The 13,712-nt window shown below is 36.3% G+C and overlaps 1 pseudogene; it reads left to right on the plus strand.

Moving 5' to 3' along the window:
- The window catches only part of LOC118636074, a 48,587-nt pseudogene that overhangs the window by 2,808 nt on the left and 32,067 nt on the right, over positions 1-13,712 (plus strand).

Below are 13,712 nucleotides of genomic sequence, written 5' to 3' on the forward strand. Positions count from 1 at the left end.
ATGAATATGGTATTGCTCATCATTTATTTAGGTCTTCTTAAAGGTCTTTTAAGTGTTTTGTAACTTTCAACATATACTCCTGCCTACATTTTTAAAAAGTTTATTACCAAGTAGTTCATTTATTGGATAATCTCTTATTTATTATGCTTAGTTACAGAAGCCAGATCCAAAAGTCTAAGTTCTATATGACCCCTTTTATATGGTATCCTGTAATGGGAAAAATTATAAGGATGGAGAACAGATTAGTAATGGTCAGGGGCTAAGGGTGAGAGTGGAAGATGAAACTGTTTTGTATCTTGATTTTGGTGGCCATTACTTCACTCTCTACATTTGTCAAAACTCACAGAATTCTACCACAAAAAAATAATTTTTTCTTTAAATAAATTTCTTAATTTAATTTATTGGTGTTATATTTGTTCACAAACCATACAGGTTTCAAGTGTACAACTCAATAAAACCTCATCTGCACATTTTATTATGCACCCATCATCCCAAGCAAAGTATTGTTCTGTTCCCATTTCCCCACCTTTGCCAAACCCCACCTGTCCCCCATCTCTCTTTCTCTCTGGCTAACATCACACTATTATCTGTGTCTATGTGTTATATGTGTGTGTGTGTGTGTGTGTGTGTGTGTGTTTTGGTTAATCCCTTCATCTAGTCCCCCAACCCTCCTGCCTTCTGATAGGTATTGGTCTGTACCATGTAACCATGCCTCTGTTTATATTTTGTTTGTCAGTTTATTTTGTTCATTAGATTCCACATATAAGTGAGATCTTGTAGTATTTGTCTTTCTCTGACTGACTTATTTCACTTAGCATAATAATCCCCGGATCCAGCTACAGTGTCACAAATGGTAAGCTTTCCTTCTTTTTTATGGCCGAGTAGTATTTCATTGTGTAAATGTAAAAAAAAAAAACTTTTTTATTCACTCATCTACTGATGGGCACTTCAGCTGTTTTTAGATTTTTGACTATTGTAAGCAATGCTGCAATGAACATAGAGGTGCATATATTTTTTTGAATTAATATTTCAGGTTTCTTCAGACATATTCTCAGAAGTGAGATCTCTGGGTCAAAATGCAGTTCTATTTTTAATGTTTTGAGTTAACTCTATATCGTTTTCCACAGTGGATGCACCAGTCTACATTCCCACCAACAGTGCGCTAGGGTTCTATTTTCTCCACATCCTTGACAGCACTTGTTTCTTGATTTATTGATCTTAGCCCTTCTGATAGGTGTAAAATGATATTGCATTGTGGTTTTAATTTGCATATCCCTGATGATTAGTAACTTTTAGCATTTTTTAAAAATGTATATTGGCCATCTGTATGTCCTGTTTGGGGAAGTGTTTATTCAGGTCCTTTGCCCATTTTTTAAATTAGATTGCTTATCGCCCTGGTTGGTTTGGTTCAGCGGTTGGAGCGTCAGCCTGTGGACCAGAGAGTTCTGGATTTGGTTCCCGCTAGGGGCATGAACAACAACAACAAAAAATTAGATTGCTTATCTTCCTGGTTTTGACTTTTTTATATATTTTGGAGGTTAACCTCTTATCAGGTATATCATTGGCAAATATGTTCTCCCATACAGTGGGTTCCCTTTTTATTGTGTTGATAGTTTCCCTTGCTGTGCAGAAGCTTTTTATTTTGATGCAGTCACATTTGTTTATTTTTTTCCTGTTTCCCATGCCATAGAAGATATATTGGCAAAAATATGGCTATGAGAGATGTCTGAGATTTTACTGCCTGTTTTCTTCTGGGATTTTTATGGTTTCACAACCTACATTTAATTCTTTTACCCATCTTGAGTTTATCCTTGCGTACAGTGTAAGTTGGTGGTCTAGTTTCATTGTGCATCTCCCTATTAGTGACATTGAACATTATTTCATATGTCTATTGGTCATTTGTATGTCCTCTTTGGAGAAGTGTCTATTCAGGTCCTTTGCCTGTTTTAAAATTAGGTTGTTTGTCTTCCTGGTGTTAAGTTATATAAGGTTCTTTAAAAATATAATTTGAATATTAACTCCTCATCACATGTGTCATTGGCAAATGTGTTCTTCCATTTATAACATATTTTATTGATTAATTTTTATTGAAGTTATTCAGTATATTTTGTAATTTTATATACATTTTTGAATATTTGTTCTAGATCTGTGAGATATGCCATTGGTATTTCAACAAAAATTGAATTGAATGTATAGATTTCCTTGGGTAGTATGAACATTTTAATGATATTAATTCTTCCAATCCACGAACACAGTATATGCTTTCACTAATATAGTTCTTCCTTCAATATCCTTTAATTTTCAAAGTACAAGTCTTTTTTGTTTGTTTGTTTATCCTCATTCGAGGATAATTTTGCATTTTTCTTCAGATAGAGTGGGAGGGAGAGGGAGGAAGAGAGAGAGAAATATCGATGTGAGAGAGACATGTCTTGTGGTTGCCACCCACACTACCCCAACTGGGGCTGGGGACAAACTGCAACCGAGGTACATGCCCTTAGTGAGAACCAAATCCAGGACTCTCTGGTCCATGGGCCAATGCTCTAAGCACTGAGCCAGATTGGCCAGGACAAAAGCACCCGTCTTTTTTTTTTTTTTTTTTTTTTTATCCTCGCCCGAGGACATTTTTCCATTTTTTGTTCAGATAGAGCAGGGGAGAGAGAGAGAGAGAAACATCGACATGAAGGGACACATCCGAAGTACGTGCCCTTAGCGGGAACCGAACCCGGGTCTCTCCGGACCGCAGGCCGACGCTCTAACCGCTGAGCCAACCTGGCCAGGGCTGCACCCGTCTTTTAATACCTTGATTATATTTATTTCTAGGTCCCTTATTTTCCTGTAGTAAATGGTACTGTTTTCTTAATTTTTTTTCTGATAGTCTATTATTGGTACACAAAAATGTAACTGATTTCTGAATATTAATTTTGTATCTTGATACTTTGCCAAATTCATGCATTAGGTCTAGTAGTGTTTCGGTGGAGTCTTAAGGGTTCATATGCACAATATGATATCATCTGGAAATAAACAGATTTACTTTTGCGTTTTCAACTTCAATGCAGTTTATTTCTTCTTGTTTAATTGCTGTGATCAGTACTTCCAGTACTATGTTGAATAAGAGTGTGAATGTGGATATCCCTCTCTTGTTTCTTATCTTAAAGAAAATGCTTTTAGTCTTTGTGCATTGAGTATGATGTTGGCTGTTAGTTTGTCATTAGGTTGAGAAATGATCCTTCTATTCCTACTTTGCTTAGAGTTTTTATCATAAATGGGTGTTGGATTTTATGAAATGCTTTTTCTGCATCTATTGGTATAAACATGTGATTTTTATTCTTCATTTTGTTTATGTGATGTATCACATTTATTGATTTGTGAATATTGTACAAATGTTGCATCCCTGAAATAAATCCACTTGATGTTGATGTATGATCTTTTTAATGTATTTCTGGATCCAGTTTGCTGATATTTTATTGAGGAGTTTAGCATCTATATTTATCAGGGATATTGGCCTATAATTTTTTTTATTTTGTAGTCTCTCTCTCTTTTGTCGTGTCTTTATCTTGTTTTGGAATTAGGATAATGCTGGCCTAATTAAATGCTATTAGAAGTCTTTTCTCATCCTGAATTTTTTGAAATATTTTGAGAATGATAGATGTTAGTTTGTCTTTGAATGTTTGGTAAAATTCACCAGTGAAACCATTTGATCCAGGACCTTTGTGCTTTGGAAGTTTTTTGATTATTGCTTTGATTTCATTAGTTGTAATCGGTCTATTCACATTTTCTGATTCTTCCAGATTGAGTTTTGGAAGATTGTACATTTCTAAGAATTTATGCATTATGCTCTGTTATTGCAATTTGTTGGCATATAGTTGTTTGTAGTACTTTCTTACAATCCTTTGTATTTCTTTGGTGTCATTTGTTACTTCTCTTTCATTTCTGACTTTATTTGAGTCCTCTCTTTTATTTTTTCTTGATGAGTCTGGTTAAAGGTTTCTCAATCTTGTTTATCTTTTCAAAGAACCAGCTTTTGATTTCACTGATCTTTTGTATTATTTGTTTGTTTGTTTTTTTAGTCTCTATGTCATTTATTTCCACCCTGAACATTATTATTTGTTTTCTTCTACTTACTCTGTACTTTGTTGTTATTTTTAGAGATATTTTAGGTGTAGGGTTAGATTGTTTATTTGAGATTTTTCTTGCTTCTTTAGGTAGGCCTGTAATGCTTTGAACTTCTGTCTCATGACTGCTTTGCCTGTGTCCCACAGATTTGGGGTTGTCGTGTGTTTATTTTCATTTGTTTTCAGGTAACTTTTGCTTTTTTAATCTCATTTTAACCCTTTCATTGTTTAAGAACATACTATTCAGCATCCATGTGTTTGAATATTTTTTAGTATTTTTATGGTTGTTGATTTCTAGTTTCACACCACTGCAGTCAGAGAAAAAGCTTGATATACTTTCAATGTTCTTGAATTTATTAAGACTTATTTTGTGTCCAAACATGTAGTCTATTTTTGAGAATGTTCCATATGCACTTGAGAAGAATGTACATTCTTTTGCTTTCAGATGAAATGTTCTTTAAATGTCAATTAAATCCATTCAATCCAGCATGTCCTACAAAATCACTGTTGCTTGTTGATGATTTTTCTGAAAGATCTATCTGTTGATGTTGTGGTGTTAAAATCTCTTACCATGACTATATTGCTGTCAATTTTTTTCTTAGTGTTTACCTAGGTTTTCTTTTTTTTAATCATTTTTATTTTTCAATTACAGTTTCCATACAATATTATATTAGTTTTAGGTGTACACCCCATGATTAAACATTATAAAACTTATTAAGTAGATGCTCCTACGTTGGGTGCATATATGTTTACAAGTGTTATATCCTCTTGTTGAATTGATCACTTTAGCATTATGTAATGACCTTTGTTTTTTAATATGACCTTTGCTTTGACATCTATTTTTTCTGATATAAGTATTGCTACCCCAGCTTATTTCTTTGTTTCCATTACCATTAAATGTTTTTTTCCAAAATTTCACTTTTAGTCTGTGTGTATCTTTTATTCTGAGGTTTGTCTCTTGTAGACAGCATATATATTGGTCATGCTTCTTATCCATTTAGCTACCCTATGTCTTTTTATTGGAGCATTTAATTTGTTTTAATTTGAGGTTATTATTAATAGATACTTCTTTGTTGCCATTTTATGATTTATACCTATTTTTCTCTATCTATACATTTCTCTTTTTCTTTCTCCTTCTTATTTCAAGTTGTTTACCATTCTTTGCAATACTGGTTTGATGGTAATAGACTCCTTTAGCTTTTCTTTTTTTTGTATTTATTTATTTATTTATTTATTTATTTATTTATTTAAATCCTCACCCGAGGATATTTTTTCCATTTTTTGTACAGATAGAGTGGGAGGGAGAGAGAGGAAGGGAGAGAGAGTGAGAAACATCGATGTGAAGGGACACATCGAGTGGCTGCCACCTGCACGACCAACCAGGGCCGGGGACAAACTGCAACCGAAGTACATGCCCTTAGCGGTGACCGAACCCGGGTCTCTCCGGACCGCAGGCCGACGCTCTAACCGCTGAGCCAAACTGGCCAGGGCTTTTTTTTCTTTTTTTCAGTCTTGGAAGGTTTTTATTTCATCTTCAATTTTAAATGATAGCCTTGTTGGATGGAGTAGTTTTGACTGTAGGTTCTTGCTTTTCATCACTTTGAATATTTTATGCTAGTTGTTGTGGTCTGAAGTGTTTCTTTTGAGAAAGCAGCCAACTGCCTTATGTGAGTTCCTTTGTAGGTAACCAATTGCTTTTCTCTTGCTGATTTTAAAATTCTCTCTTTGTCTTTAACGTTTTGCATTTTTATTATGAGGTGTCCTGGTGTGGACTTCTTTGGGTTCATATTAATTGGGACTTTTTGTGCTTCCTGAACTTGTGAGACTTTTTCTTTCACCAGGTTAAGAAAGTTTTCAGCCATTATTTCTTCAAACAGTTTCCTTATCCCTTGCTCACACTCTTCTTCTGATACTCCTATTGTTTGGATGTTGTTATTCTTGATGTTGTCCCAGATGTTCTAGACATCTCTCTTTTTAAAATTCTCTTATTCTTTTTATGCTTTGGTTGGATGCTTACTGTTATGTTGTCCTCTAAGTGGCTAATTTGATCTTTTGCTTCATCTAATCTGTTGTTGATTTTTTTCTAGTACATTCTTCAATTCAGATATTGTAGTGTTCATTTCTGGCAGGTTGTTTTTTACTGTTTCTATGTCCTCTTTAATGCTAACTATCTCTTTGTTTAAGTTGTCACTAAGATCATCCTTTTTTTTTTTCTCAAGTCCATGATCATCCTTATAACAATTGTTTTCAGCTCTTCATCTGGTATTTTGGTTTCTTTCATTTCATTTCATTTTTTTTCTGGAGATTTCTCTTGTTCTTTCATTTGGGGCATATTTTTTGTCTCCTCATGTTGTCTCCATGTTTTAGGTAGGTGTGTTATGACTCCCAAACTTGTTATGATGGCTTTATGATCCAGGTGTCTTGCTGGGCTCAGTGGCATAATCTTGTCGATCACCTGAGCTCTGTGCTCCAGAAATGTTTCTTGTAGATTATGTACATCCTCCTATTGTAGTTGAGACTTGAATGTTGTTGGCCCTTTCTTGGGTGAAGTTAACCCTTCAGGGTAGTTGACCATAAGGATAATCTCAATCATTGTGTATGTGTCATGCTGCAAGGGCTTCTCCCCTAGATGAAGTTGTGCCCAGCAGGTTCCAGTGCCTGTCGGAATTACCCCTTTGGGTGTGCTGTTTGTGTGGCTGGTTGGATTGAGCTCTGGTGTGGTCTGAAGTTTACCACTGGTTGTGTTGATTTTAGATGCACATGTGCAGGGTTCAGGTACAGGTCAATGTCAGATGTGTGTAACTGGCCTTGGGCTACATATTTGGAACTACTACATTGTTCTATGTTTGTGGCTTTGTCTCCTGGGCCTGGGTGTGCATGGGAAGGGTCAATCTGTGTACAAGGGTCACCTTCCTCCAGCTTAGAGCTAGAGGTAGATCTGTAACATATCTGAGGATCCCTGAGGTCTGTCTTCACCAGTCAGCTACTCTGTCTCCTTCTGAGGTTGCCTGATCTTTCTCCAGAGACTTCTGAAGAAAGACTATAGAGTAGGCTTAGGCTGGCTATGACTCAAGACCCTTCCACAGGTGGTAAGTTCAGTAGGATGGGGCAATTGGTATAGTGAGGGTGGGGTAAGTGGCTCTTCTCTTGAGGTCACATCGTCAGGCTTTCAATGAGGGAAAAGTGGCCCTTACTGCAGAGACAAACTCCTGAGTATCTGCCAGAGTTTTCAACTCTACCTCCCCAGGAGGGGCACACTGCAGATTCACATTGGTTGCATCCAGCCATTCCCTCTGCAGGAGCAAGTTCAGCCAGGTCAAGCCACCATGCTCAGGAGGGCAGATCAAAAGGGGTTGTCATAGGGGGTGATGTTGGCCCAGCCTACAGGAGGGAGATAAGCACTTCATCCTAGTCCTAGACAATAGCTTTCGAGGGACACACACTGAATATCCCAGCTTCCACTATTTTGCCCTTCCTCCCTACAGAACTGAGCTTAACAGGATGTGGTATCTAGCACTTGGAAGGGCAGATCCAAACAGTTTCAAAGCCATAGGAATCACACTTTCAAATTTCAAACTATACTACAAAGCTGTAGTAATCAAAAAGTATATTGACAGCCCTGGCCGGTTTAGCTCAGCAGTTAGAGCATTGGCCTGCGGTCCAGAGAGACCCGGGTTCAGTTCTTGCTAAGGGCGCATACCTCAGTTGCAGTTTGTCCTCGGCCCTGGTTGGTTGTGCGAGTGGCAGCCACTCGATGTATCCCTTTTACGTCAATGTTTCTCTCTCTCTCCCTCCCATTCTATCTGAACAAAAAATGTAAAAAAAATGTCCTCAGGTGAGGATAAAAAAAAGTATATTGACAGAATAATATACATAGAGATTAATGGAACAGAATTGAGATCCCAGAAATAAACCCACAGATATATGGACAACTAAATTATGACAAAGGAGCCAAGAATATACAATGGAGAAAGGAAAGTATTTTCAATAAATGGTGTTGAGAGAACTGAACAAGCATATTTAAAAAGTAAAATTAAGTCACTATTTGACACCACACACAAAAGTTAACACAAAATGGTCTAAAGGCTTGCCCTGGCCAGTTTGGTTCAGCAGTAGAGTGTTGGCTGGCAGACCAATGATTTGCAGGTTCAATTCTAGCCAAGGGCATGTACCTCAGTTGTGGTTTGCCCCTGGTCCTGGTCGGGGTAATGCAGGAGGCAACCAGTCGATGTGTCCCTCTCACATCAATGTTTTCCTCTCTCTCCCTTTCGCTCCCTCTCTCCCTCCCACTCTATCTGAAGATAAATAGAAAAATATCCTCGGGTGAGGATTAAAAATAAAAATGTGCCTGGCTGGTGTGGCTCAGTGGTTGAACATCAACCCATGCACCAAGAGGTCGCTGGTTCAATTCCTGGTCAGGGCATCTGCCCAGGTTATGGGCCAAATCCCCAGTGCAGGGCACGTAGGAGGCAGCCCATCGATGTTCTCTCTTATCCATGTTTCTATCTCTCTCTCCCTCTCCTTTCCTCTCTCTCTAAAATCAATATAGAAAAAAAAATAGACTAGAGACTTGAATATAATCCCCCTGCCCCAAAATATATAGAAGAAAACATAGGCACTAAGCTTCTAGACATCTTAGTGGAGTTTTTGTGAACTTGACTCCAAAGATAAGGGAAACAAAAACAAACAGAATAAACAAATGGGACTACATAATAATAAAAATCATTTGCAAAGCAAAGGAAACCATCAACAAACTAAATGGGAAAGATATTTGCAAATTATATTTCTGATAAAGTACTAATCACTCATACAAATCAAAAACAATGACAACAACATCTGATTTTAAAAAATGGGCAAGGGATCTGAATAGTGATCTTTCTGAGGAAGACATACATATGGTCAACAGGCAAATGAAGAGGTAGATGATAAATATCACCAATTATTAGGAAAATGAAAATCAAAACCATACTAAGCTATCACCTCACACTGGTTAGAATGACTATTATAAAAAAATACAAAAAATAGAGTGTTGGAAAGGATGTGAAGAAAAGGAAAACCTTACACATTATTGCTGCGATTATAATTTAATGCAGACACTCTGTAAAATGGTATAGAGGGTTCTCAAAAATTTAAGAATGAAAATATTATATGATCCAGCAATTCATCTTCTAGTTATTTTTCAAACAAATATAAAAACACTAATTGGAAAATATATGTGTACCCTCATGTTAATTGCAGCATTATTTATATTAGCCAAGTTATGGAAAGAACCTAAATTTGCATCAATGGCTGAATGGATAAGGAGGACATGGTATATATACACTAGAATACTACTGTCATAAAAAATGAAATATTGCCATTTGGAACAAGAAGGATCGATCTTGGGGGTATTATGCTAAGTGAAATAAGTCAGGCATAAAAGGTAAAAACTATGATTTCACTCATGTAAAATATAAAATAAAAAAGTAACAAATGAACAAAATAAACCAAAAATGAATTCATAGAAACAGACACTAAATTGGTGATTACCAGAGTGGAAGGGGTTGGGGTGAGGGTGAAATGGGTATAGGGGGTCAACTTTATGGTAATGGATGAAAATTAAACTTTTGGTGTTTAGCATGCAATAGCTAATACAGGTATCAAATTAAGATGTTATTAACCAATATTACCTAAACAAAAAAAGAGCAAAACACAACTTTCTATATTTTTCTATGTTATTCAATACTAGTTGTGATATACTTACTAAAGTTATTTTCATTTTTCAGTAACAACTTTATTAACTTTAAAAAATTATCTTTATTGTTGAAAGTATTACAGATGTCCCCCCTTTTTACCCCATTGACACCCTCCTTCCCATTCCCACCCTTCTCCTGCCTTCCCACACAATATTGTCTGTGTCCATTGGTTATATATATATATATATATATATATATATATATATATAAAGTTCTTTGGATTATCACTTCCTGCTTTCCCCTTTTCTCGGAGGTTTGTCGGTCTAACAACCAATTTGTACTTCTTAATTCCTTCAGCTTTTTCACCAATCTTCCAAAACCTCTCCCATCTGGCAGCCATCAAGAAGTTCTTTGTTCATGAAAAACAAGAATCTGAATCCAAGACTACTCTACCCAGCAAGGCTATCATTCAAAATAGAAGATCAAATAAAGAGCTTCCCAGACAAAAAAAGGCTAAGGGAATACATTAGCACCAAACCAGCACTGCAAGAAATGTTAAAAGGACTGCTGTAATTACCAGTAGAAATGGGAAGAAAAATAGAACCACACTAAACAAAAATGGCAATAAATAAGTACATATCAATAATCACCTTAAACGTAAATGGATTGAATGCTCCCATAAAGAGACACAGAGTACCTGATTGGATAAGAAAGCATGACTCATCTATATGTTGTTTACAAGAGACCCACCTCTCAACAAAAGACTCACATAGATTGAAAGTGAAGGGATGGAAAAAAATTTTCCAAGCAAATGGAAAGCAAAAAAAGCTGGGGTAGCAATACTCATATCTGATAAAATAGATTTCAAAATGAAGACCATAACTAGAGACAAAGACGGCCACTACATAATATTGAAAGGATCTATCCAACAGGAAGATATAACCTTGATAAACATATATGCACCCAATATAGGAGCACCAAAATATATTAAAAATCTTCTGGAGGACTTCCAAGGAGAAATCGACAATAATACAATCATAGCAGGGGACTTCAACACCCCGTTGACAGCACTGGATAGATCCTCTAGGCAAAAAATTAGCAAAGAAACAGAGGCTCTAAATGAAGCACTAGACCAAATGGATTTAATAGATATCTACAGAGAATCACACCCCAAAACTACAGAATACACATTCTTCTCAAGTGCACATGGGACATTCTCAAAGATAGACCACATGATAGGACACAAACTAAATCTCTACAAGTTCAAGAAGATTGAAATCATATCAAGCATCTTCTCAGATCACAATGGCATGAAACTAGAAATCAATTGCAACAAGAACATGCAAAGACATTTCAACACATGGAGGCTAAATAGCATGTTATTAAACAATGAATGGGTCACCGAGGAGATCAAGGAAGAAATTAAAAACTTCCTGGAAACCAATGAAAATGAACACACAACAACACAAAATCTATGGGATGCAGCGAAAGCAGTTCTGAGAGGGAAGTTCATAGCACTACAGGCCTACCTCAAAAAACAAGAAAAATTTCTAATTGACTGTCTAGCCTCACAACTTAAAGAATTAGAAAGCAAACAAAAAGAAAACCCCAGAGCAAGTAGAAGGAAGGAAATAGTAAAGATCAGAGCAGAAATAAATGACATAGAGACCAAAAAAACAATTCAAAGGATCAATGAAACAAAGAGCTGGTTTTTTGAAAAGATAAACAAGATTGATGGACCCTTAGCTAGACTCACCAAGAAACAAAGAGAGAGAACCCAAATACACAACATCAGAAATGAAAGAGGAGAAGTAACAACCAACAGCACGGAAATACAAAAGATCATTAACAACTACTATGAACAACTATATGGCAACAAATTCGACAATCTAAGCGAAATGGACAAATTTCTAGAAACACACAGTCTCCCAAAACTATTCCCGGAAGAGATAGAAAACTTGAACAGACCAATAACAACTAAGGGAATTGAAGAGGTAATCAAGACTCTCCCAGCAAACAAAAGCCCAGGCCCAGATGGTTTCACGGGGGAGTTTTACCGAACATTCAAAAAAGAACTAACACCCATTCTCCTCAAACTATTTCAAAAAATTCAAGAAGAAGGAAGACTTCCAAACACGTTCTATGAGGCCAGCATAATTCTAATTCCAAAACCAGAAAAAGACACTACGAAGAAAGAAAACTACAGGCCAATATCCCTGATGAACATAGACGCCAAAATCCTGAACAAAATATTAGCAAATCGGATCCAGAAATATATCAAAAAACTTATTCACCATGACCAAGTGGGATTCATTCCAGGGATGCAAGGCTGGTACAACATTCGCAAATCAATAAACGTGATACACCACATAAACAAAATGAAGAATAAAAACCACATGATCATATCAATAGATGCTGAAAAGGCATTCGACAAAATCCAGCATCCATTTCTGATAAAAACGCTCAGCAATGTAGGAATAGAGGGATCATATCTCGACATAATAAAGGCCATATATGAAAGACCTACACACAACATCATACTCAATGGACAAAAACTAAAAACATTTCCATTAAGAACAGGAACAAGACAGGGATGTCCACTTTCGCCACTCTTATTTAACATTGTACTGGAAGTCTTAGCCACAGCAATCAGACATGAAAAAAAATAAAATAAAATAAAAGGGATCCAAATTGGAAAGGAGGAAGTGAAACTGTCATTATTTGCAGACGACATGATATTGTACATAGAAAACCCTAAAGACTCCATCAAAAATCTATTAGACTTAATAAATGAATTTGGCAAAGTAGCAGGATACAAAATTAACGTCAAGAAATCGATGGCATTCTTGTACACCAATGATGAACTCACAGAAAGAGAAACTGAAAAAACAATCCCATTTACCATCGCTCCAAAAAAATTACGATACCTAGGAATAAACTTCACCAAAGAAGTAAAGGACCTATTTGCAGAAAACTACAGGTCATTGAAAAAGAAATAGAGGAAGATATAAAAAAGTGGAAGCACATACCCTGTTCATGGATTGGAAGAATTAACATCATTAAAATGTCCATACTACCCAAAGCAATCTATAGATTCAATGCAATCCCCATCAAAATACCAATGACATATTTCATAGAACTAGAACAAATACTTCAAAAGTTCATATGGAACCAAAAAAGACCCCGAATAGCCACAGCAATCTTGAAAAAGAAGAACAAAGTAGGTGGGATCACAATACCAGATATCAGGTTATACTACAAAGCGACTGTAACCAAAACAGCCTGGTACTGGCACAAGAACAGGCATATAGACCAGTGGAACAGAACTGAAAACCCAGAAATGGACCCAAGGCAATACGCTCAATTAATATTTGACAAAGGTGGCAAGAGCATACAGTGGAGTAAAGACAGCCTCTTTAATAAATGGTGTTGGGAAAATTGGACAGCTACAAGCAAAAAAATGAAACTAGACCATCAACTTACACCATACACAAAAATAAACTCAAAATGGATAAAAGACTTAAATGTGACCCGTGAATCCATAAAAATTCTAGAAGACTTCAGACATCATACGGAGCAGAATTTTCACTGATACATCACCTAAGGCAACAGAAATAAAGGAGAAAATGAACACATGGGACTACATCAAACTAAAAAGCTTCTGCACAGCAAAAGAAACAATCATCAAAATGGAAAGGCAACCCACTGTATGGGAGAACATCATTGCCAAGGATGTATCAGATAAGGGGTTAATTTCCAATATATATAGAGTGCTCATACAACTCCACAAAAGGAAGACAAAGAACCCAATTAAAAAATGGGCAGAGGAGCTGAATAGACACCTCTCCAAACAGGACATACAAATGGCCAAGAGACATATGAAGAAATGCTCAACATCACTAATCATCAGAGAGATGCAAATTAA

The sequence above is a fragment of the Molossus molossus genome, unplaced genomic scaffold, assembly GCF_014108415.1.
Source record: "Molossus molossus isolate mMolMol1 unplaced genomic scaffold, mMolMol1.p scaffold_m16_p_2, whole genome shotgun sequence".
NCBI classification, from domain to species: Eukaryota; Metazoa; Chordata; class Mammalia; order Chiroptera; family Molossidae; genus Molossus; species Molossus molossus.